Source organism: Hippopotamus amphibius, chromosome 1, assembly GCF_030028045.1.
Source record: "Hippopotamus amphibius kiboko isolate mHipAmp2 chromosome 1, mHipAmp2.hap2, whole genome shotgun sequence".
NCBI classification, from domain to species: Eukaryota; Metazoa; Chordata; class Mammalia; order Artiodactyla; family Hippopotamidae; genus Hippopotamus; species Hippopotamus amphibius.
Window position 1 is genome coordinate 94,817,952 of NC_080186.1, and position 24,307 is coordinate 94,842,258.

A 24,307-nucleotide genomic window follows, 5' to 3' on the forward strand; every position below is an offset into this window, starting at 1 on the left:
CCATTTGCTTTTCAACAATTTGGGGTAAGAAAGGATATTATTTATCTTTTATATTTTCTTAAAATTTTGAGGTCTTTTGACTTTGTAAACCAAGGTTCTAAAAAAGAAGCAATTTAATGCTATATGCTATAAAAATGTTTAAAGAAAAACTAATTACTACAAGATTTACAGTGAAAATGGAAAGTTTGAGATGCACACAGAGCACTCAGACTCTTATGTGATGTTAATAATTTATACTGCTTGAAAATAAATATAGCTCATATCAAAGTGAATTATTTAAGCAAAAGTGAAATCCTAAATCAGATTAACAAATTTTAAATCAAATATTCAATTTGTTCAAAGGAAAAACAATATTGAAATGTTTTGTGAGGGCCTCTTTCACTATGACATTGAAATTAAAATAACTATTAATGGACAATATAATAGATTATATTATAGTTATAATTTGGACCATGAAATACCTCTTGCAAATAAAAGCAATGTGAAAATAGCAAAAATAATCAAATAAGAATAAACAAAGTCACTTATATTTACATTGACATTCTACTATTGCTTGTGCACACTCCAGTTTTTTCTCTCATAAAAGTCTAAATTTTTAAATTAAATTTAAAATTTGTCTTTATTATAGAATTCCACAGACAGTAACATTTTACCTGTTCATAGGCCCCGACCTTGAGCGCCGTCTCAGGTGCAATTTTTAAAATATTTACACCATTTCCTTGCCAAAGAGAACGAATTCCTCCTTCTTTTACCATCTGCTCAAACCCACCCATCAATCTCATTTTCCCTGACTTTAAACTATGAACCTAGAAATAAACAGCAAATTTATCTACTATAAAATTTATTCTGCTGGTAATATGGCATTGATATTATTATTGCTAATAAAATAATGATATATATATGTATGAACTTATGATCTTCAATACCATTTTCATTTTCCTTTAGAGACATAGAAAGTTGATATATTAATTTGTTGTTGTCCCCTAAATACATACTTTAATTTCACACATCAAAGAAAAGAATAAAATAAATGGGTACAAGTTAGTTTCCAGAGAATTTTTTCACACACAAGATGTGTTGTTGCTGCTAAAATATTACAAGATCATTAAGTAGTGCACTGAAATGGATGAAAAATACATCAAATTTTCAATATAACTGCTTCTGGGTAGAGAGATGTTATAGGTTGAATTGTGTCCCCTAAAATTCACATTTTGAAGTCCTAATCCTCAGTGTCTCAGAATGTGACCTTATTTAGAGATAGAGTCTTTACTAGGATAACCAAGTTAAAGTAAGGTCATTAAAGTGGGACCTAAAATCTAATATGACTGATATCCTTAAAAAAAGGAAAAATTTGGACACAGAGATGTACACAGATGGAAGATAGTGTGAAGAGACATAAAAGATGGCCTTCTCCAAGCCAAGGAGAGGGGCCTGGAGCAGATCCCTCCCTCACAGCCCTCAGGAGGAACCAACCCTGCCAACACCTTGATCTCAGACTTCTAGCTTCCAGAACTGTGAGACAATAAATTCCTATGTTTAAACCAGTCAGGGTACAGAAGATGTGGCATATATATACAATGGAATATTACTCAGCTATAAAAAGGGATGAGATGGAGCTATATGTCATGAGGTGGATAGAACTACAGTCTGTTATACATAGTGACGTAAGTCAGAAAGAGAAGGACAAATATTGTATGCTAACTCACATATACGGAATCTAAAAATGGTACTGATGAACTCAGTGACAAGAACAAGGATGCAGATACAGAGAATGGACTGGAGAACTCGAGGTATGGGAGGGGGCGGGGGGTGAAGGGGAAACTGAGACAAAGCGAGAGAGTAGCACAGACATATATATACTACCAACTGTAAAATAATCAGTGGGAAGTTGTTGTATAACAAAGGGAGTCCAACTCGAGGATGGAAGATGCCTTAGAGGACTGGGGCGGGGAGGGTGGGGGGGACTCGAGGTGGGGGGAGTCAAGGAAGGGAGGGAATACGGGGATATGTGTATAAAAACAGATGATTGAACCTGGTGTACCCCCCCCCAAAAAAAAAATAAAAATAAATAAAAATAAAAAAATAAACCAGTCAGGGGAATCCCTGGTGGTCCAGTGGTTAGGACTCTGTGCTTTCACTGCTGGGGCCCCAGGTTCAATCCCTGGTGGGGGAACTAAGATCCCACAAGCTGTGTGGCGGGGCCAAAAAAAAAAAAAGAGCCAGTCAGTGTGTGATATTTTGTTACAGCATCCTTAGCAAACTAATACACAAGAATCATGGGTCATTTTAATGTCTTCTTTTATATTTTCTGTATTCTCCCAATTTTATTTTCCCATTTTCATATTATTTTCTAATAAGATGTTATTTTTAAGAAAATGAAAATTAAAACATTAGTAAAATACCTTTCTGTCTATAAGAAAATAATAATGAATGGGAGAGCAAGGTGAAATGGGCATTCTTATCACCTATGAAAAGAAAAAGTCTAGAAAACCATTTAACTATATATATTATATATATATAAAATACATATACAGCCTTTAAGATGTTCATATCATTACTTAAACTTCTCAGAATTCATTCTAAGTAAACAATCCCAAATATGAAAAATTTCATAAACTATTATGAATAATAGTTTTAAAATAGCTTTAAAAGAGTTTTAAAAATCACCTACATGTCCAAGAATAGAAAAAAATAAGTAAATTATGACATCCATGCAAATACTACATAGTCATTAAAAACTGTATTTAAACAATAAACAAATATTTGAAATATTTGAAGACTATTTAATGGAACATGAAAATATGCTCAAGTTAACACTGTAAATCATAAAAGCAATAAACAAGATGTAAATCATTTATAAAGTAAACACTACTATGTAAAAATTATATAGAAAAAAGGACAAGAAGAAATGCACTTAAGTGTTCAGTGGTGAGAAAGATAACTTTTCTACTTTCTACTTTTTTATTTTCCAAATATCTCTTAGTAAGCATATATTCATTTTTATTTAAAAAAATGTTTTTTAAAGACCAAATATGTGACTGTAGAAAGTTTAATGTGGCTTTGCTAAAATAGTAACGATGATCTTTATTCATCTTATTTCTCTACAAAAATGACAGCTTTCATATTTTGAGTGCTGACTACATTCCAGGCATTATTCTACGCACTTTATAAAATCTTATTTAATGCTTAAAATAACCCTGGTGTTATAATCCTCATTTTATAGGCCTAATTAGGAGAGATCAAATAACTTGCCCAGCTATAAAGTAAGCAGCAAAACCAGAATTAAAACCCTGGGCTCTCTGACTGTAAAGAGACCTGCTCTTAAACTAAGGTAAACTACTTCTAAGCACACAACACATATCCTTCTGTAGTTCACAGTGTTCTTTTCCACTTGTGTGAGGCTCGCAAAGAAATATTCAATATCTCTATCAATAAAGAGGACAAGTTCTAGCAAACCCATTTCACTGTCAAATGTATGTATAAATGAAAGCCATGAGATCCAAGCCAGAGTGGCATAAAAAGGGCAGAGGCTTGCCTTCCTCTTGCCTCTCATTAGATTATTCCTCTCCCATTTCTAACCTGTTTTTCATCTATCATATTTCCTCCTCTTTTTCATTTCATTTCATCTCTAATTTCCTTTTCTATCTTATCTCCCATCCTCTTCCAATTCCTATCTATCCAGCCCTCTTATTCCTTTCTCTTTTATCACTCTTTCTGGAAATACCCCCTTATTTACTCCATACTTTTTCATTCTCCTAATCCACTGATCTATTTTCATCCCCTAGAAGAAAATCTCTACTCTATCTCTACAATACCCATATATACCTTTCTATCTGGCTAGTACTCATAAGTGACAATTATTATTTTCAATGTCATCATCATCACACAGATACGTTGTTTATATTTCTGTAAGGTTCTGAAGTATAAGAAGTATGCCTTTCATCCAGCACCTAGCGTATAATAATGGGCACTTAACAAATACATCTTTATTTTCTTTATTTTTTATTTCTTTATTTTTCCTCTGGGTCCCTTTCCCATTTTTTCATCTCCTTATATGTCTCCATTTCTGTATAGCTCTGTACATATATTTTTCCTTTACACCTCATTTTCCATTTTTTAACAGGCCCAGTCACTGAGGAAGCCGGCTCTTCTATTTCTAGGAAAGAAAAACTAGAAAAGAAAAGAGAACGTTCAATTCCTTTCTTTCTAGAAAAGAAAAGAGAACTTTCAATTTCTGCTGTTTCCTAACAGCTAAATGAATTTAGTCACCTGACAATAAAATTTAGGTTACATATGGAATCAAACATTCAGAAGAATGATGGGTTGTTTGCCTTACTGTCTTATGCCATTCAAAGTGTATTCCCTACACTTAACTCATTAAAAGGTTTTTCTTTCCACTGGATGCATTAACCAAAATATCACTGTATATTTACCTGAGAAATAATAGGCAGAGGGGAAATTATATTTACTCCTTCCTGGTACTATGTGTATCTTCTGTCTGGGTATATAGCACTTATATCATGTTTTATTATTACTTGCCTAATTATCTATTTTCCTTGATGGACAGTAAGTTCTGTAAGTACAGGAATGTCTCATCTACCACCATAACTCCCAATGCCTATTAAGAACCCACGACATAGTAGGCCCTGAATAAACATATGTGGAATTAATGCACAAAGCCTTTATTTCTAAAGGTTATTTTTCTAACAACATTTATTTTCCAAAAATGACCATATAGCTATATAAATGTAGTTCTTTATTAAGAGGACCCAAATCTTTTCTTTAATAAGGCAAAAGTATAAATGTTAAATAGTTCTTAATTATGTAACATTATAGTTATTACACAGTTAACTCACATTGTACAATAATAACTATTCAGCTCGTTTTCATGGTATTTTGGAGGATATCAGCTGCTTCAAGATGAAGCTGAACACTTCCTTCCCAGTCACTGACTGCCGCAAACTCACTTAAGTGAATGATGAACACAAATGTCCTACTTTTTGTTTTTGTTTTTGTTTTGTTTATTTATTTATTTATTATTTTTGGGGGGGTACACCAAGTTCAATCAACTGTTTTTATACACACATCCCCGTATTCCCTCCCTTCCTTGACTCCCCGCTCCCGAGTTCCCCCCACCCTCCCCGCCCCAGTCCTCTAAGCCATCTTCCATCCTCGAGTTGGACTCCCTTTGTGTACAGCCATAAAAGTTGCTGCTGGTGCTCTGGGTGAAGAATGGGAGGGTTATGTGGCCTGAATCAGTGGTGGGAATGACAAAGAAGGTTTCCCCATTAAGCAGGGTGGCTGACCCACAGCCATGTCCACCTGCTACTGAGTAAGGGACATTTCTGTTATAGACCAAGGAGAAGTGGAGAAAGAAAGTGAAAGCTGTTCAGAGTTGCATTGTGGATGCCAATCTGAGTGTTCTCAACATGGTTATTGTAAAAATGAGATAGTCCTAATACTACTATGCCTCATTGCCTAGGACCCAAGAAAACTAGCAGAATCCGCAAACTTTTCAGTCTCTAAAGAAGACGATGTCCACAAGCATGTTGTCAGAAAGCTCCTGAACAAAGAAGGTACAAAACCCAGGACGAAAGTGCCCAAGATTCAGTATCTTGCTGCTCCACGTGTCCCGCAACACAGACATTGGCACATCGCTCTGAAGAAATAGCATACTAAGAAAAATAAGGATGATGCCACAGAATATGCTGACTTTTTGACCAAGAGAATAAAGCAAGCCAAAGAAAAACAACAGGAGCAGACTGCCAAGAGATGGAGGCTGTCCTCCCTGAGAGCTCCTATCTCTAATTCTGTCAGTCAAAAATAAGATTTTCTAATATTTTTATTCTTTTTTTTTTTGGCCACACAGCATGTGGGATCCTAGTTCCCCAACCAGGGATCGAACCCACACCCACTGTGTTGGAAGCACAGTCTTAACCACCAGAGCGCCAGGGAAGTCCCCAAATATAAGATTTTCTAACAGGCACAAACAAATAAGATCAGACAGCAACCAAAAAACTTTTTATAATCCATTACCAAATATCACCAATGTTAAAAAAGAAAGAAAATAAAATACCCATTGGGAGACTGGGACTGCCATATATACATTACCAATAAGAAAAAGAATATCAAATTGTACACTTTAAATACGTGCAGTTTATTGTATGTCAATTATACCTCAATAAAAGTTCTTAGGAAAAAAACACCATGTAAGTAACTTTAACTACAAATTTAGATTCACTAGATCGTGAATTATTAATTTTGTATCAATGCAAAGAAAGTATTCAGCAAATATTAAACTTTAATTGACACAACAGATTAAACCATGTACTTTTTATAAGTACTGTTGACAACCTACTAGTCAGTAAAATAAAAGTAATTAGACAGTATTATCTCTAATGAGGTATTAGTCAGTAACACACTCCAAGTAACTTATTTTCCAATTCTTAGAAATATTCTTAGTATTTAAGTAGTAGAGTAGAACCACACCATTATGTTGGCGTCAGGCTCAAGATGACTAATAAATTAGACCAGTGATGTCTTATCACTTCTTTAATAGATTTAGTTATATTTCTGAAAAAAATTCTGAGTGGTTACATTATTTCAAATAAAAATTAATTTAAAAAGCATCTTTAAGAAAGTTAAGAAATCTTTTAATATTGAAAATAAGAAAATTTACGTTTTCAGAAAAATGTAAAACTTCAGTGAGAAGTAATATGAAATGTGCCAAAACATTTCTTTTGAAAATTATCAAGATTTTTTTCAAGTTACTTTAATGCTTAAGGGCCAAAGTGTGCAAACTACCTGCATCATGACTTTCAAGCAGTCAAAAGGTGCCGTGCATGTCCTCACAACTCCGCCAGCTATCCCTCCTGCCACCAAACGCTTCCACCAATCTCCAGAACGCTTTTCTTGCTCAGTAATGTCATCTGGAATAACTATGCTCTCCCCTATGTCAACTATCTGACAAAATGGAAAACAGAATTAGACAATTTAAAAAAGTGTAAACACTTGATAAGTAAAAGGACAACTTTGTACAAAGACCAAAAACCCGAAGACTATTTTTCATATCTCATCTCCTGTTAATGAAGATTGACAACATTCTTAGCACTTGTAATAGACCAAATAATTTTTCATAGCACATTCACATATAGGTTTAATGTAATATCCCAATTCCCATTAAACTGGAGGTTTTAGTTTTAAATTCTCAAGCTATTTAGGGAATTCTCAAACTATTAGACTAATCTTTCTCACGAAAAATGTAAATACTCAGTGCAGGGATGATGTCCTAGTCATGCACCATAGTGTCTGCCACACGTAAGTAAGAAATAAATGCTTAATAAATTTTCTTTATTTTATTTCAAATTTTCTCAGACTCCACTCTGCACTTACTTAACCTAAGTCAAAATCCAAGAGTAGCATTTTATATGCTTTAATTTCTATCTCTATTATTTATGTTGACTCTTTCTTCAAATGTCAATTTTCTTTTTAAAAATCTGAACTCTAACAAGTTTTGCATTTCACTTTATTTTCAGTAATCATACATGGTTTTGCTAAGACTATCCATTCTTGCTAAATGTTGAGGCAATGCAGTTCAGTAGAAAGAGTGCCAAATTGGAGGTTCCATTACTTGTCGATCATAGTGGACAAGTCACTTCTCTGCTTCTTAAGTTTTCCCACCTTCATTTATTCATTCATTTTCTGCCCCCTTTCCAAGCACCATCCCATCTTAGGGCCTTTCTTCTTGATTTTCCCCCTGCCTAGAACATTTCTCCTTGGCTCTTTCCATGGCTTCCTCCCTAATATGTAGCACAATCTTAATTAGTTCATTTCTGTCCGTTGCTTGCTTTCTCCTCTAGAAGGTAAGCCTATTAAGAGCAGCAAACTGGTCTTTCTTGTGCATCGACAAACCTAGCGCTTTGGTCAGTCGAGATAAAAGTGTTCACTAAGTGGTGATTGAATTAATAAATTAAGGCGTGGGGCCCTAGGCTATGTATCAGTAAATGTAACAGTGCAGAAATCAGTTCTGCCCTCCAGGAGCTTACAGTGTAAAAAGAGAGACAGGAAAGGAAACAAGCAATTATAACACAGAGTAATAAGTAAAATAAGAAAAGTAGTACCAAAAGAAAAATGTTTCTTCAGAACATAGTACAGGGACTTCGGGACTTCCCTGGTGGTCCAGTAGTTAAGCTTCCCCTTCCAATGAGGGGGTGAGGGTTCAATCCCTGGTCGGGGAGCTAAGATCCCACATACCTTGGGGCCAAAAAACCAAAACACAAAACAGAAGCAATATTGTAACAAATTCAATAAAAACTTTAAAAATGGTCCACGTTAAAAAAAAAACAAAAGAACATAGTACAATGTTCATAGTACAATGGAGCATATGTGTGGGGTTTTCTGGGGGAGGGGGTTGGGATGATGGAATGAGTGCAACTTTCAGGGAACACTCTCCACATAAAGTAACTTAGAAGTAACAAAGTCTCAATATGAATCCAGGTATTCTGACTTCAGAGGCTACTTTCCTGTCCATCACACTCTACTATCTCTCTAAAGAATTAACAATTTAACCCAAGGAATGTTCTAGTCAAAGAAAATAGTTTATTTGAAGATATTACATAGTCTAAGAACTGCAAAACTGTATGCAGGGATGGAAGGAGGGTAAAGGAAAGCTCAAGGTCTCAGAATCATGTTGACGTTTCTGGCTTGGCAACTAGTTAGGTGATGGTACCATTTAGTGAAATGGAAAACGAAGGCTTTGGGGCACAAATGATGTGTTTGAAGTGTCCCAATTGATGTTCAACAGATACCTGCACATGCAGAAGGAAGGTATGGTCTAGAGACATAAGATTTGGAGCAATCAATGGGCCTATCCTTGGTAATTTAACCTGGGAAAACAAGTGGGATTGCCTGGGGGGAAAATCTATAGAGTGAGAGACAAAGCTGAAGATAGAACATAGAAGAAAACGAATACATAAGACAATCTGAGGAAAAGTTTCCTCAAGGGAGACAGAAAAGTAATGGCATTGAGATGGGAAGAAAACCAGCAGAATCCAGTGTCAAGGAAGTCAGCTGAAGAGAACGTTTTAAAAAAGAGAGTTGTAAGATCTAGAAAATATCCATTGAACTTAACAATAGAAAGACTGGCTTCATGAAAGAATTTTCATCAAGTGGAGAAACCGAAACCAGACTGTAGTTGGTTGAGAAGTGAATGGGAAATGTAGCTGTGAAGAGAGAAAAAAAAGGTAAGGTAGCTAGAGGGGACATCAACAGGACTGTACTTTTTAAAGTGGTACAGACCTAAATATGTTAAATGTTGTGGTGTTTAAATACAAGAAATAACAGGGATAATAGAGAAGAAAGCCTCTGAGAAGGAGAAAAGGAGGATTTAAAGCATAGGGAGAAATTTTAGTTTTGCAAGTGGAAACATCTATTTGTTATGACAACAAAGGGAAAAGGAAATCTTAGGGGTAGGTAAGATACATACCTGAGAAATGGGAAAGCTAAAGCAACCTTGAAAGCCATGTGCTGAAGATTTCACAACTATCCAAGAGTAAGAGAGAGAAATAAACTATTTTGGTTGAGCCATTGTATTGGGTGCTGTCTTTACAGAAGCTTAGCCCGTACCCTAATTTAGACAGCAGAGATAGATATTTTAGATTGGCATTCAGGCAGGTCTCTCTGAGAAAGTGGACATTTTATCAGAGAGCTGGTTGAAATGAAGGGGAGGGACGTGCAAATCTGGGATAAAAACATTCCAAGCAGAGAGAAAAGGAAGTGTGAGGCTCTGAGGCTTCGATAAGCATGGCAGATTTGAGAAATGGCAAAATGGCACTGTCACAGGATAGAAAGATCTAGAAGAGCAATGTGATAAGAAATGAGGCTGGAGAAGTACACAGAAGTCAAATCAAGCAGGACGTTGAAAACTACAGCTAGGGCTTTAGATTTTGTTTTCAATATCATAGAAAGCTTTTAGAGAGTTTCCACATTTTTAAAATGTCATCTGGCCTCTGTGTTGAAAAAGACTATAAGGGAACAGGAGTGGAAGTGGGGAGACTAGTTAGGAGGCTATTGTAACAGCTGCATAAAGAGAAGATGGTGGCTTGAACTAGGATAGCAGTAGAAATGGTGAGAAATGATCAGATTCAGGATACAACTTGAAGACAGAGCTATAGGACTTCCTGATAGTTGTGGGGAATGAAAGAAAGAAAGGACCAAGGATAATTCCTAGGTTGTTGGGTACAAAATAGATTGGGAGGGTAGATTATTGGAATTAATAATTCTGTTGTGGACAAGCTGAGTTTGAACTCTTGGATAGCTAAGTGGAGGTATTCAGTACATAGCTGGACATACAAGTCTAGAGGTGACGAGAGGTTGAGATTAGAAATATCAATTTGGAAGTCACCAACATAGAAATTGTATTTAATACCCTGGGACTAAAGAGATTGCCTGGAAAGAGAATGTAGCTAGAGAACCAAAAAGGTCAAAGGACTGCCCTAGAATGCGAACACATTTAGAAGTCAGGTGCACTCATTTATCAGGGCTGTTATAACAAAGTAGCACAAACTGGGTTCCTTTAAATAGCAGAAATTTATTGTCTCATAGTTCCGGAGACAAAGAGGTCCAAAACTGAGGTGTAAGCAGGTCATGTTTCCTCTGAAACCAGTAGGGGAATCTTTCCTCCTATCTTCTTAGCTTCTATTAGTCTGTTGGCAATTATTGGAATTCCTTGGCTTGCAGCTGCATAACTCCAATCTCTGCCTATATCTTCACATGGTGTTCTCCCTATGTGTCTCTGTCTTCACACAGTTGTCTTCTTATAAGGACACTAGTCTTATTGGACTAGGGGCCCATCCTGCTCCAGTGTGATCTCATCTTAACTAATTAATCTGCAACCACCCTATTCCAAATAAGATCATATTCTGGGGTACTGGAGGTTAGAACTTCAAAGTATCTTTTTGCAAGGATACACAATTCAACCCATAACATCACTAAAAGAGGAAGATCAAAGGAGACTGAAAAGGAAAGGACAGAGTGGCAACAAGAACCAGTAGAATGCAGTGTCCTAGAAGCCAAGTAAAGCAGATAGTGTAAGGATGGAGTGATCAACCAAATCAAATGCAAATGAGAGATCAAGTAAATTGAGATGTAAGAATGGACTATTGGAGTTGGAACTTCAGAAGTCACTGAAAAGAAAGGCTGTGAAGTTTCAAGACAGAATGGGGTCCATGAAAAGATTTTCAAAATCATTCAAATTAAAATTACAGTGATATTCTACTTAATAGTCACAAAATTGTTCAAAACTCTAGTAAGACAATACCAACTATTGGTAAGGATATAGAGCAAGGGTAATTTTAATCCATCGTTGGTGGAAACAAACAAATGGTACAAAATTTTGGAAAATACTTTGATGTTACCTAATGAAAATGAACAAACGCTACAAAACAGCAATTCCATTCCTGGGTATATGCCCTATCTTCCTAGAAAAAGTCTTATTCATGTACACCAGGAGACATGTATAAGGAAGCTTATAGAATCATTACTTATAATGGTAAAAATCTAGAAACAACACAAATATTCAACAATTGTGAAACTGATAAATAATATATATATACTCACACATTGGTATACTATATGAGAGAAAATGGATAGAATACAATTACATACATCAACATAGTTTAATCTAAATAAACAGAATGTTAAAATACTATATATAGTTCAAAAATAGGCAAAATCAAATAATATGTTGTTCATAATACATATTTAGGTGCTAAAAGTATAAAGAAAAAGTAGGAAAATGGTTTACATAAAATTCAGTATATTGGTTAACTCTTGGTGGAAATCGAGGGATAGGACTGGGGAGGACACAAAGGATTTCTACAGTAAGGAAAATGTCTATTTCCTAGCCTGGTAGTGAACACTGTAGGGTTAATGATATAATCTCTAACTGTACTTATTTATACTTTTCTGCATATGTGCTATTTATGTCACAATAACAAAGAATTTTATAAAAACAAAAAGAAAGTCTATACTGACTTCTGCACCATTTGTCATGTACTACTGCCAGACCAGCTCTTACTTTCAGATAATGGCACTGAATTGTGATAGAAGAAAGGCTTAGTTTTGTGCAACAGCAAAAAGAGAAAGAGAACTAGAGGGAGGATGTGATGATAGTTTAAATAGACAACACTTTAGAAAAGAGCTGCAATGAAAGAATGCAGAGCCATGAGCAGTCACTAGAGGAGGAAGCATGGTCAAAGGTGTATTTTTAAATGGGAGGAACTGCAGTGTTTTTGTACAGTAATGGGAATGACACAACAGAGATGGAAAAACTGATTGTGACTGAGACTGTTGTTCAACAGACTCTATTTTCTCTTTTTCTGTTTTAGTAATACAACCCAGTCACACCCACATTCTGAGTTTTGCCTGAGTAAATGGCAACCCAAATGAAAGCAATATTTCCAAACAAATTTCCCTAGGAGCTTGGTGTAGGCACACGTCTAGATTTTGGCCAGTTAGTTACGAGCAGAATAAATATATACAACTTCTACTTCATATCCTTAAAAATGAAGCACTGCCCCAGCTTCAACTATGCATATGAAGACATCTTGGGGAATGGAAAGAACCACTGGATTTCTCAAGGCCTTCATGAAACAGAGGTATCCTATCAGCTTAAGCAAGCCTTACTATTACATGAATAAGAAATAGATTTCTATCTTTTTTAAGTCACTGTCTTTTGGGGTGATGTTGCTACAGTTTCTTATCTCGTATACTGATGATGCAGGAGAGAAGGAACAATAGCGGGAGCAATGTAAATGAGTAGATGATAGGATCCAATCCAAAGCCCAGGTAAAGAGTTTGACATGAGAAGTTTATCAAATACATCACACCATAAAAATGACATCAGTGAGGTAGGAAGAATACTTATGCTACAGAGGGGGTGCCAGGGAGGAACCCTATGTGGATGGGTCCAAAAAAGAGAGGGGCAAAGAATACTGAGAACAAATAACACACTCTAATTCATTGGCTTATACCACTGTTATAACTCAGAATTTTGAGGCATCCAGGAAACTGCAGAAAGCGTCTTCTTGCCCAAGATATTATAAAATAAATAGATACTGTTAAGTAGTTAACTGTTCATCTAATTGTATAATTTGTAATATATTAAGGTAATGGTATTATAGTGACAAATAATAAAACATTTTAGTTGTCAAGTCCTTATTTTGTGCCAGGGACTATTCTAAATTAGTGGTCTGTTAACTAATTTAGTGTATTAACCAATGAGAAACCTGGTGAGTTATGCATTATTGGAGAAGATGGGGAGGTGACTGGGCCCTGAGTCCAAAACCTCAGCTGAGTATCTGCTGAAGCACACGTTTTAAAGAGGGGGTATTCTATGCAAACACACACTGTTTATTACTACAGGGCAAAAAGACTTCAATAGTCATTAAAAAGATCACATACCCTGATTAAATGGGATTTATCTCTGGGATGCAAGGATGTTTCAACATACACAAATCAATAAATGTGATACACCACATTAACAGAATCAAGGATAAAAAATCAGATCATCTTAATAAATGCAGAAAAGCATTTGACAAAATTCAATATCCTTTATGATAAAAAAAATCTCAAAAATATGGGGTAGAATGAATGTACCTCAACATAATAAATGTCATATATGACAAGCATAAAGCTAACATCAGTCATACTCAATGGTGAAAGGTTTAAAGTTTTTCCTTTAAAATCAGGAACAAGATGATGGTGACCACTCTTACCACTCCTATTCAACATAGTAGTGAAAGTTCTAGCCACAGCAATTAAGCAAGCAAAAGAAATAAAAGGCTTTCAAATAGGACAGGAAGTAAAATTGTCTCTGTTTGCAAATGACATGATTTTATATATTTAAAAAACCCTAAAGACTCCACAAAAAAACTCCTAGGACTAGTCAGTGAAATCAGTAAAATCACAGGATATAAAATCAGCATTCAAAAATCAGTTGAATTTGGGCTTCCCTGGTGGCGCAGTGGTTAAGAATCCACCTGCCAATGCAGGGGACATGGGTTCAATCCCTCGGCTGGGAAGATCCCACATGCCATGGAGCAACTAAGCCCATGTGCCACAACTACTAAGCCTGCGCTCTAGAGCCCGCGAACAACAACTATTGAGCCCACGTGCCACAACTACTGAAGCCTGCACACTTAGAGCCTGTGCTCTGCAACAAGGGAAGCCACCACAATGAGAAGCCCACACACCACAATGAAGAGTAGCCCCTGCTCACTGCAACTAGAGAAAGCCCGTTGCAGCAACGAGGACCCAACGCAGCCAATAAATAAAAAATTAATAAATTAATTTTTAAAAATAATAATGTTTAAAAAAAAGGCCATATGATGCCCATGTCACAGACCTTTAAAAAAAAAAGAAATATAGAAAATCCCATTCATAATAGCATCAATAAAACCCTTAAAGTTAAGGACAAGAGGACAAGAGGGCAGACAGCAGTATCAAGCAGTATCAGCAGTACTTCATCTTGTGGAACTGAAAACCACAGCCACGGAAAGATAGAGAAAATGAAAAAGCAGAGGACTTTGTACCAGATGAAGGGACAGGATAAAACCCCAGAAAAACAACTAAATAAACAGGAGATGGGCACCCTTACAGTAAAAGAATTCAGAATAATGATGGCAAAGATGATCCAGGACTTTCAAAAGAGACTGGATGCAAAGATCAAAAAGTTGCAAGAAAAGTTTACCAAAGACCTAGAAGAATTAAAGAACAAACAAACAGAGATCTGTAACACAAAAACTGAAGTGAAAAATACACTGGAAGGAACCAATAGCAGATTAACTGAGGCAGAAGGGCGAATAAGTGACCTGGAAGACAGAATGGGGATAATCACTGATGTGGAAAAGAATACAGAATGAAAAGAACTGAAGACAGCCTAAGAGACCTCTGGGACAATGTTAAGTGCACAAATATTTGCATCATAGGGGTCCCAGAAGGAGACGAGAGAGAGAAAGGACCCGAGAAAATATTGGAAGAGATTATAGTTGAAAACTTCTCTAACATGGGAAAGGAAATAGCTACCCAAGTCCAAGAAGTGCAGAGAGTCCCAGGCAGGATAAACCAAAGGAGAAACATGCCAAGACATACAGCAGTCAAAATGACAAAAATTAAAGACAGAGAAAAGTTATTAAAAGCAATAAGAGAAAAACGACAAATAACATACAAGGGAACTCCCATAAGGGTAACAGCTGATTTCTCAGCAGAAACTCTGCAAGCCAGAAGGAAGTGGCATGATATATTTAAAGTGATGAAAGGGAAGAACCTACAACCAAGAATACTCTATCCACCAAGGATCTCATTCAGATTCGACGGAGAAATCAAAAGCTTTACAGACAAGCAACAGCTAAGAGAATTCAGCACCACCAAACCAGCCTTACAACAAATGCTAAAGGAACTTCTCTAAGCGGAAAACATAAGAGAAGAAAAGGACCTACAGAAACAAAATCAAAACAATTAAGAAAATGGTAATAGGAACATACATATCAATAATTACCTTGAATGTAAATGAACTAAATGCCCCAAACAAAAGACACAGACTGGCGGAATGGATACAAAAACAAGACCCATATATATGCTGTCTACAAGAGGCCCACTTCAGACCTAGGGACACATACAGACAGAAAGTGAGGGGATGGAAAAAGATATTCCATGCAAATGAAAATCAAAAGAAAGCTGGAGTAGCAATAGTCATATCAGATAAAATAGAATTTAAAATAAAAAATGTTACAAGAGACAAGAAAGGACATTACATAAAGATCAAGGGATCAATCCAAGAAGAGATAACAATTATAAATATATATGCACCCAATATAGGAGCCCCTCAATATATAAGGCAAATGCTAACAACTATGAAAGAGGAAATGCAAGGCAGAAATAGAGACACAGATGTAGAGAACAAATGTATGGACACCAAGAGGGGAAAGCGAGGAGGGTTGGAGGGGAATGAATTGGGAGATTGGGATACCAAACTGTACACTCTAAATATATGCTGTTTATTGTCTGTTAACTGTATCTCAATAAAAGTTCTTAAAAAAAAAAAAGTTAACCAAAGAGGTAAAAGATCTGTACATTGAAAACTGTAAGACATTGATGTAAGAATTGAAGAAGACATAAATAAATGAAAAGATATGCCATGCTAATGGGTTGGAAGAATTAATATTGTTAAAATAGCCATACAGCCCAAAGACATCTATAGATTCAATGTAATTCCTATCAAAATTCCAACAGCATTTTTCACAGAAATAGAAAAAAATCCTAAAATGCATATGATCAGGACACCCAAGATGACTGTTCTCTTGCTCTCTGTACACACCCTACTTGACCAGTGACTGATTCACCTAAACCCTACTCATATGACTGACCTTCATATATACTTGCCCTTGTCCCAGCGAGAGACTGTTCTAATCTTTAGATTAGATAGCTTATCAAAGGGGTGGTGATGGGGCTGTCCCTCTGCTATTGGCCCTGGTAACCGATAAGCCAACCTGACATCAATTCCCCCTATAATTGATAACCTCTCTCTCCCCCCAGGAGCAAAGACTGCCACAGTGTCCTGCCCACATGGAACCACAAAAGACCTCAAATAGCCAAAACAATCTTGATACAGAAGAACAAAGCTGGAGGCATCACACTTCTGGATTTCAAACTATACTACAAAGCTATAGCAACCAAAACATAAATATAGATACATAAGTCAGTGGAACAGAGTCAAGAGCCCAGAAATAAGCCATTTATAAACCATTTCTATAATGATTTATAATCATTCCTTATCAATTTATATTTGACAAGAACACTCAATGGGGAAAGGATAGTCTCTTAAGTAAATGGTGTCAGGAAAACTGGTTAACCACATGCAGCAGAATGAAATTCGATGCCTATCTTACACCACGCAAAAAAATTAACACGAAATGGATTAAAGACTTAAAATGTAAGTCTGAAAGTGTAAAACTAATCAACAGATCATCCAGACAGAAAATCAATAGGGAAACACAAGCCTTAAATGACACATTAGACCAGATGGACTTAATTGATATTTGTAGAACATTCCACCTAACAGCAGTAAAATACACTTTCTTCTCAAGTGCACATGGAACATTCTCCAGGATATATCACATGCTGAGCCACAAATCAAGCCTCAGTGAATGTAAAAACATTGAAATCATATCAAGCATCTTTTCTGATCACACTATCAGATTAGAAATTAATTAGAGAAAAAAACTAAAAAAACACAAACACATGGAGGCTAACAATGTGTTACTAAACAACCAATGGATCATTGAAGAAATCAAAGAGGAAATTAAAAAATGCCTAGAGACAAATTAAAATGAAAACACAACAATCCAAAACCTTTGGGATACAGCAGAATCAGTTCTAAGAGGGAAGTTTATAGCAAAACACTGTTACTTCAGAGAACAAGAAAAATCCCAATTAAACAATCTAACCTTACACCTAAAACAACTGCAGAAAGAAGAAACAAAACCCAAAATTAGTAGAAGGAAAGAAATCATAAAGATCAGAACAGAAATAAATGAAATAGACAAAAGTATGGGGATATCAGAAAGATTAGTGGTTGCCAGTGGGTAGGTGGAGGAATGGATGAGTAAGCAGAGCACAGAGGATTTTTAGGGCACTGAAACTATTCTGTATATTATAAGGTTAGTTACACTTCATTAGACATTTTTTCAAATCCCATAGAGTGGTCAGGACCAAGAGTGAATCCCAATGTAGACTGTGTACTTTGAGTGATTTTGATGTGTCAATGTAGGTTCATCAATTATAACAAATGTACCACTTTGGTGGGAGATCATGGGAAAGACTACACATGTGTGGGGGCAGGAGATATATGGGAAATCTCTGTACCTTTTGCTCAATTTTGCATAAACTTAGAATTTCTTTAAAATTATTTATTAAAAAATAAAGCAAAATTTACAAAATTAAAAAAAATGAAATGAAATAGAGACAAAGAAAACAATAGCAAAGATCAATGAAACTAAAAGTTAGTTCTTTGAAAAGATAAACAAAATGGATAAACTTTTAGCCAGATTCATCAAGAAAAAAGGGAGAGGGCTCATATCAAAATTAGAAATGGAAAAGGAGAAGTTACAACTGACACCACAGAAATACAAAGGATCATAAAAGATTACTGCAAGCAACTATACACCAATAAAATGGACAACCTAGAAGAAACAGACAAATTCACAAATGGTACAATCTCCCAAGACTGAACCAGGAAGAAATAGAAAATATGAACAGACCAATCACAAGTACTGAAATGGAAACTGTGATTAAAAAACTTCCAACAAACAAAAGTCCACGACTAGACAGTTTCACAGGTGAATTTTATCAAGCATTTAGAGAAGAGTTAACATTTATCCTTCTTTTTTTCAGTATTTATTTATTTATTTATTATTAATTTGGCTGCACCAGGTCTTAGTTGCAGCACATAGGATCTTCATTGCTGCATGTAGGATCTTTAGTTGCAGCATGTGGGATCTTTAGTTGCAGCATGTGGGTTCTTAGTTGCAGCATGCAGGATCTAGTTCCCTAACCAGGGACCAAACCTGGGCCCCCTGCATTGGGAGCTTGGAGTCTTAACTGCTGGACCACAAGGGAAGTCCCAATACCTATCCTTCTGAAACTATTTCCAAAAATTTCAGAGGAAGAAACACTCCCAAACTCATTCTATGAGGCCACCATCACCCTGATACCAAAACCAGACAAAGTTACCACACAAAAAAGAAAATTTCAGGCCAATATCACTCATGAATATAGACGCAAAAATCCTCAACAAAATACTAGAAAACTGAATTCAACAACACATTAAAAGGATCATACATCATGATCAAATGGGATTTATCCCAGAGATGCAAGGATTCTTCAATATATGCAAATCAATCAATGTGATACACCACATTAACAAACTGAAGAATAAAACCTATATGATAATGTCAGTACATGCAGAAAAAGCTTCTGACAAAACTCAACACTCATTTAGGATCAAAACTCTCCAGAAAGTGGGAATAGAGGGAATATATCTCAACATAATAAAGGCCATATATGAAAAATCCAGAGCAGACATCATTCTCAACAGTGAAAAACTGAAAGCATTTCCTCTATGAGCAGGAGCAACACAAGGATGTCCACTCTCTTCACTTTTATTCAACATAGTTTTGGAAGTCCTAACCATGGCAATCAGAGAAGAAAAAGAAATAAAAGGAATCCAAATTGGAAAAGAAGCAAAACTATCACTGTTTGCAGATGTCATGATACTATACATAGAAAATCCTAAACATGCTACCAGAAAACTATTAGAGCTAATCATTGAAATTGGTAAAGCTGCAGGATTAATACACAGAAATCTCTTGCATTTCTATACATTAACAACAAAAGATCAGAAAGAGAAATTAAAGAAACAATTCTATTCACCATCACATCAAAAAGAATAAAATGCCAGGAATAAACCTACCAAAGGAGGCAAAAAGACCTGTACTCTGAAAACTATAAGATGCCGATGAAAGAAATCAAAGATGGCACAAACAAGTGAAAAGATATACCATGTTCTTGGGTTGGAAGAATCAATATTGTCAAAATGTCCATACTACCCAAATCAATCTACAGATTCAATGCAATCCTTATCAAATGCCAATAGCATTTTTCACTGAATTAGAACAAAAAACCTAAAGATTTGTATGGAAACACAAAAGACCCCTAATAGCCAAAGCAATCTTGAGAGAGAAAAATGGAGCTGGAGGAATCAGGATCCCTGGCTTCAAACTATACTACAAAGCTATAGTCATCAAAATGTATGGTACTGCCACAAAGACAGAAATATAGATCAGTGGAACAGGATAGACGGCCCAGAGATAAATTCATCACTTATGGTCAACTAATCTATGACAAAGAAGGTAAGAATATACAATAGAGAAAAGAAAGTCTCTTCAATAAGTGGTGCTGAGAAAACTGGGCAGATACATACAAAAGAATGAAATTAGAATACTCCCTATCAATACACAAAAGGCTTGATACTATAAAACCCTTAGAGGAAAACCTAGGCAGAACACTCTCTGGTATAAATTGCAGCAATATCTTTCTTGATCCACCTCCCAGAGTAATGAAAATAAGAACAAAAATAAAATGGGACCTAATTAAACTTAAAAGCTTTTGCACAGCAAAGGAAACCATAAATAAAATGAAAAAACAACCCACAGAATGGGAGAAAATATTTGCAAATGATGCAATTGACAAGGGATTAATCTCCAAAATATACAACCAGCTCACATGGCTCAATATCAAAAAGACAAGCAACCCAATCAAAAAATGGGCAGAAGATCTACATAGACATTTCTCCAAAGAAGACAAACAAGTGGCCAAAAAGCACATGAAGAGATGCTCAACATCACTAATTATTAGAGAAATGAAAATCAAAACTACAATGAGGTATCACCTCACACCAGTCAGAATGGCCATCATCAAAATGTCTACAAACAGTAAATGCTAGAGAGGGTGTGGAGAAAAGAGAACCCTCATACACTGTTGGTAGGAATGTAAACTGGTATAGAGAACAGTATGGATGTTCTTTAGAAAACTAAAAATAGAGCTACTATATGATCCAGCAATCCCACTCCTGGGCATATATCTGGAGAAAAACCATACTTCAAAAAGATACATGCACCTCAATGTTCATTGCAGCACTATTTACAATAGCCAGGACATGGAAACAACCAAAATGTCCATCGACAAGGAATGGATAAGGAAGATGTGGGACATATATGCAATGAAATATTACTCAGCCATAAAAAAGAATGAAATAATACCATTTGCAGCAACATGGATGGACCTGGAGGGTATTACACTTAGTGAAATAAGTCAGACAAAGAAAGACAAATACTGTATGTTATCATTTACATGTGGAATCTCTTACTGGGGAATGGATAAGGAAGATGTGTTAAATGCATACTATGTTGTATTTAGAAACAATAAATTAGATGAACACATAGCAATAATAACAAATCTTAAAATCATAATGTTGAGTAAATAAAATAATAAATAAGATGTGACCTTTAGCACAATACTATCTATGTAAATTTAAAACACACATGTGAAACAATATTATATGATTTTTAAGAATGTATAGATTCAAGAATACAAATGAAAAAAGTGCATATCATAAGTAACATTTTTTGAACACATATATTACCTGCTCAATCCTTTTCTAAACATGGTAAGGTACTAATTTTCGAAACTCTTACTATTGTTATCTCCAATATATAAATAAGGAAATTGAGGCACAGAGGGATTATACAGCTAGTGGGTGGCAGATGTGGGATTTAAACCTTGGCAATTTGACTTCAAAGGCTATGTTCTTAGCCTTCCCCTATAACATATATGAAGAGGAGGCAAAAAGTTACAATGGTGGATGCAAATAGTATGCCCTGAAAAGTGATTGACTTCACTCCCTGCACCTGAGATCTAAAAAAGAAAAAAAAGTTTTAAATTACAAAATCTCATTTGTTCCTCACAACTCTTAGTTGAGTGCTTGTACAAAAATAGGAGGCAGATTATATATTTAATCTTTTCTGATTCTAAAATTTTGAATCTTAATCTTTGACTTTACATTTCCTGACAGGCCGAATTGAGTACACTGTATCTGTGAAAAAAGAAAAGTCTATTATTTTTCCACTTTTCTAGGACAATTAACTGTATAATAGTAAATTATTCTCAATACTAGTAGGCCTTTTCAGCAGATGGATATCTATTTTGAGTTCTAGGTTTTCGCAAACAAAGAAATTGTGGTAGCTATGTTTGTACATATTATCCTAATACTCCTTGCTAAATTAGTACAACACTATTAGGAGAGATTACTGTTACCGTAGACACTGAGGCTGGAAGTATTAGATGGCTTATGTGGTCATAATAACAGGTATGACATTTATGGCAAAATAAAAATAGAATAAAATACAAAGTAATCTTACAGTTGAACGCTTCCAATAACGAGCAATTTCATCGATGTTTTTTGCAGCATGAAGCAAAAAGTAGTACTTCCATTCATCCCAATCTACTGTCATTGTTCCATCACTATCAATGCTGAAATTTATAACAAATAGTTATAACAAAGTTAGCATCATTATAAAAATTAATTAAATACCTCTTACATATTTATTATAGAAGCCACTTCTTTGGGCTTCATGATGATTGCTGTATTTTCATATCTTTAATAGAGTTTATTTTTCAGAATAGTTTTAGATTTTCAGAAAATCTTTGAGAATATTTAGAGATTTGAGATTTATTGTACAATCTATTAAGATAGTACTGAGAATTCCCATATATCCCCACATCCAGTTTCCCCTAATGGTAACATCTCACATTTTTATGGTACATTTGTTACAATTGGTAAACCAATATTAATATATTATTATTAACTAAAGTTCATACTTTAGTTACTTAGTTTTTAACTAATGTGCTTTTTTGTTTTAGGATCCCACTTGAGATACCACATTCCATTTAGTCATCACATCTCCTTAGGTCCCTCTTGGCTATGAAAGTTTCTCAGACTTTCATTGTTTTTGATAACTTTAACAGTTTCGGGGAGCACTGATCAGATATTTTGTAGAGTACTCCTCTAATGGAATATTATTCTGTATTGCTTTTCAATTATTTACTTATATGTATTTCTCTCATACTTGCCTATGATCTTTTAAAGGGAAAGACAATTTCTAAGTCACCTTTACGTCTCTAGCACTGAGCTCTCAATGTTTGTTGAATGAATGAATAAATGAATAAAACTGACTGAAGTTTATTTAACCTTATAAATTTTGACTCTCCCTAGTGGCATTTTTCTCCCGACCCTCTTCTCCTTACTTATACTTTTTAAATCAACTTTAACCTTTTACTTACGAATTTAGAGAGAAGATTCACTTTTTTTTCCATGCAAAAATCAGGATTTACTAAACCTTGAAGAATCTCAAACCAAAAAAATTCTATCAGATGTTGTTCCTTTAAAGTCTGAGTAAGAGGTGGAATTAAGTGAAATTTTTTTTGGTAGCATTTGTCTGAATGGAAATTCTAAAAAGCAAACTTCACTCTGCCACCAGAAAGATTAATACAATTTCCAGTTCCAGGCAAGACCAATTAAGAACATTTCCTCCCACTATAAACAATTGTGCAACTGGACACAATATATGAAGCAACTGTTTTCAGGGCACTGGACTACAAACAGGACATGGTTATGATACTTGAGAGAAGGAAAGCACATGAGCTGAGCACCCCATTCACTTTGGTTCTTATCTGGGAACACTTTCCAAACTGTAGCAAAGAGAAGTAGGAGCTTAAACAGGGAGTCAACAGAGATTGGAGTTGAGGGTTGCTGTGGGGGCAGCAAGTTTTGGAGGGTGTTCCAGAAACTATGCAGGTATCTCTTTGTATCTTTGGCCAAATACTAAGCTATGAATGACTCCGTTAGTCTAATAAATACAGCTAGAGGAGGGCTGTGAGCTTAACAGAAATTCTGTAGCTGAGCAACGTTGGAGTGGAAAGGAGGAAGGAGTATTTACAAGGAGAAACACAGCCACTGACTTTTCACCAGAAACAATGCATACCAGCAGACATTGTTAATGGTAACTATAATGTGCTGAAAGAGAAAAAAACAAGCCTGTCACCCTAGAATTCTGTATATAACAAAATATCCAATAAAAATGAAAGTGTATATTTCATAAACAAAATAATTACCACAAAATTCACCAATAGTCAGCAAGTCCTCACCTCATTCTGTTTTCATTTATGACACTGTACTGTAATCACCTGGTATTATCTCCTTTATTTGTCAAAAACCCTAAAGCAGGAACTTTAGCTTGTTCCCAACTGCATCCTTTGCACCTAGAGCTATAACTAATGTTTATAGAAATTATACAAATATGTTTTGGATAAATCATTGCTTTTAGAAATCCATAATTTATTTTAGATTATGATTTAGCAGTATATTTCGAATATTACTACAAACAGTGTAACAGTATACCATTTTGTGTGTAATGGCTTGTGTATCCTTAGTCACAAGTTTAAAAACTCCATAAACTGATAAAACTACCAAGTTTCTATCAAGCTATCCTATTAATTCTTTTTAAATGTTTTATTGCAAGAAATCTTATTTCTTGTTTAATTGTGTGAAGGTTAGAGAACATATTCTATATGAGTCCAATTCTATTTAATTTTTTACAATTTCTCCATGACTCACCATATGGTCAATTCTTAT

General features: G+C 35.3%; 2 pseudogenes; one reads left to right on the plus strand and one right to left on the minus strand.

The window, feature by feature from the left end:
* The window catches only part of LOC130858394 (mitochondrial adenyl nucleotide antiporter SLC25A24-like), a 71,173-nt pseudogene that overhangs the window by 19,944 nt on the left and 26,922 nt on the right, over window positions 1-24,307 (minus strand).
* Window positions 4,921-5,827, plus strand: LOC130858402 (40S ribosomal protein S6-like; annotated as a pseudogene).